The sequence below is a fragment of the Impatiens glandulifera genome, chromosome 5, assembly GCF_907164915.1.
Source record: "Impatiens glandulifera chromosome 5, dImpGla2.1, whole genome shotgun sequence".
In the NCBI taxonomy this organism is placed as follows: Eukaryota; Viridiplantae; Streptophyta; class Magnoliopsida; order Ericales; family Balsaminaceae; genus Impatiens; species Impatiens glandulifera.
Genome location: NC_061866.1, coordinates 13,211,434 through 13,214,844, shown reverse-complemented (window position 1 = coordinate 13,214,844; position 3,411 = coordinate 13,211,434). Strand labels below are relative to the sequence as shown.

The 3,411-nt window shown below is 29.2% G+C and overlaps 1 pseudogene; it reads right to left on the bottom strand.

The window, feature by feature from the left end:
• Nucleotides 1-1,360: 1,360 nt before the first annotated feature.
• LOC124940300 lies at nucleotides 1,361-3,411 on the bottom strand (annotated as a pseudogene).

Sequence of the window (3,411 nt, the reverse complement as noted above, 5' to 3'; positions counted from 1 at the left end):
GAAAATTACAATTAACAGATTATGGGTTAAATTTAGAATGGAAGATGACCAAATCTATATATATATATATAATGATGCTTAATTTTTAAAGTGTCCAGATTGACAGGTCGAGAGTTGTGGTTAATTTGGATATATATGTGAGAGTAAATGAATATTTGGGTTGAATTGTAGGTTGACCCGTCATAAACTTATTTATAAAGGTTAAAAATAAAATTAAAAATGTTATAGGTATGTTTTGAACTTGTAACCTAACATATTAAGTACAACCTTTTAACCAACTACACTAATAACAATTTATATTTAAAATTCAACACTAAATTAGATGAACGTGAGACATTTTAACAATATAAGTTCAATTTTTTAACTAACTAATATATATATATATATATATATATATATATATATATATATAATGATGCTTCATTTTTAAAGTGTTCGGATTGTCGAGTCGATAGATGTGGTTAATTTGAATATATATGTGAGAGTAAATGTATATACTTGGGTCGGATTGTGGGTTGGTCTGCCCATACACTTAAAATGGTTAAAATTAAATTAAAAATGTTATATGTATGTTTCGAACTTTCAACCTAACAAAACAAGTAAAACTTCTTAACCAAGTGTGATTGGGATGTGGTTTGCCGAGGGATAATAGGCTGATATAAATTGAAAGTGTTTTAAAAAATATTTATTAAATATTTAATTGAATAAAGCATGAGGTCACGATATTAAATAATAAAAAATATGAATCAAATATTTGATTGACCAAAGTGAAAGTGTAAGGTCACGAGATGAGATGTTCATTCGAAAAAAATATGTGATGAGATATGTGAGAAGATAAGATGTTTTACCGAAATGAATAAAATGTAGGATTAGAGCGTTCTATTTTTTATTTTAATATATTATTCATAATTTATTGAGAATTTTAAACATTGAATACATATTATTATTATTTTTTAAATAAATTTATTTTATTTATATTTTTCACTACAACAAAAAAAAGACCAACCGCGACGCTTAAAAGATCTTTTCCAACCCTTAAAAGCATCGCCAAAAATATTACCGACACTTATTCTTGCGTCGCCGAAAGCAGGGTGGACGCAAATTTTAACAACGCTTATTTAAGCGTCGGTATTAAAATTTTAAGCGTTGCCGAAGGGAGGAATATTTAACGATGCTTATTTAAGCGTTGGTAACAGTAATTAAACGTCGTCAAAAGTCTAATTTATTTTTAACCTATTATTTTAACAATTCTTTTAAAATTGTATTTATTTTTATTTATAATTCTATATTTTTTAAGATGTTTTTATTTTATTTTTATTATAAATTAAATAATTAAAGAAAAACATCATTACAATTTTCAAAGGTAATAAAAAAAACTTTAATAATTAAATAAAAAGAACATTAATTAGTTAACTTACATTTAATGTTCAATTTATTTAAATAAAATACATTAAATTTCAAATAAATAGTTCCTGAAAATAACTTAACTACTTTCTGTCACACTTTCATTTAGATCCTTTGGCGATCTCAGGCGATTTGAGATCTTCATTTAGTGTTGGTATAATTGCTTCAGCTTCTATTAATAGAACAATTCCCTCAACTTGCTTATCAACTTCTATTAATGAAGTTGTGAAAACATATTAGACAAAATTACTCAATACCATTAATGTTAAGATAACTACAAGTTTTTACCTCACTTTGCAGTCTGGCATTGTCACTTGCAAAACCTCTATATCTTCACCTTAATTAAATATAGAACATAAATTAGAAAGCAAAAGAATTCAGACAATTGAAAACAAGAAAATAGTCATAGTTAATGTCAGGTTTGGTTATACTTTCGTATTTTATCACAAGTAACGAAATCATTTATTTTCAAAGAAAGAAAAAGGAGTATGACTAAGACATGCACTGCAAACATGAAGAAACATTTTCTCCTAGAACACATGATGTAGGCATGTAGAATAATAAATCATAATAAATGAGGTTTACTAACCAGTCTTCTTGAAGAAGGTATAGCCTTTTTCGCTAACATAAGTACGAGGATTAGGCGCTAGATGGTTTCTTAAATACTTTGTTTGTCCCTGTAAAGATTGTTCACAATCAAACATTAGGGCCCATCATAATTCACTTCATTATCAACCAAACTATCAAAAAATTATCCTTCATATAACATCAAACAAACTCTAGATGTCTAATATAAAACCTAAAATAACTGACATTAAGAAAGTGTTTCTTCAAAATGGTAAAAATGGTCATCTTTGTATGTCTCCTAAAACAAAGTGAGAAAGTGAACTAACCTTTGTGATCACACGAACATCAACATTGCTTCCACTGCCCAAGTCATTGAATATACTAGAGCAAATAGCCTTAGTTACCAACTTGACCCCTTCCTCCTACTGAGGACCAAAGGCCATAATCAAGAAAAATAATTCAAATGACTTTTTTTAATAAGTGATAACAGAATCTTACTTACAGTAAAACCTTCACGATATTTCGTTCAAATATCGCCATAGCAGCAAGTGAACCAGAACTCATCGTGGCTAATGGAAGAGTATCGGTTGATCCATTAGGATAATTCTGGAAACCGATTATTGCATCAAAATAACATTTTCTTATATAGTTGATTATTTTTCTGTAGATATAACTCACAGTGTGTAAATGTGGACCAGTAATGTTAACTCCACCAAGAACCAAAGCACCAAGAACCAAAGCAGTAGAGACATGTCCTTGGTAACTAAATAATCATCAAATCTAAGTTTATAAACTAATCTAAACAAAAAACATTCAAATAACAAGATAATATTAATACCCGAAAAGACGACTTTTCAACAATGTAAGAGAAGTCACCACTCTCAAATTACGACCAGTATGGAATCGATATAACTTCAACTGTGAACTAACCATATTTAAACTGACAATAGAAACGACAAAAGACGTTTAACATTTTGTAAATAGATGCTATCATAATAACATATAAAAAACTATAACATCACCTGTAACAGCCTCGGTATCATCCGTAGTACCAGCTCCACAACAATAGATATTAGGAGCCATGTAATGAATTTTCTCACAATTTTTATCAGCCACAATTGGTCCTTCAGTACCTTGGGTATCAGATCCAAGAATAACACCATCCTGCAAATCAATTCAGAAACGATAATTAATGCTTGTTCAATAGAGAGAAGTCAGAGAATTGTGAAGAAAACAAGTTACCTAGATGATTAAGCCAACAATGGTAGTTCCAGTCTTAAGGAAAGACAAAGACTTCAGGATTTTGTTCAATAGCATTTCATTTCACCGACATAGGTCGGGATTAAATCCACCTTTAGGAGGAACATCAATAGCTGTTGACATCTTCGGTTCAAAAAACACCTAATTATCACAAATCGTGAGAAGAATTCATCATTTGAT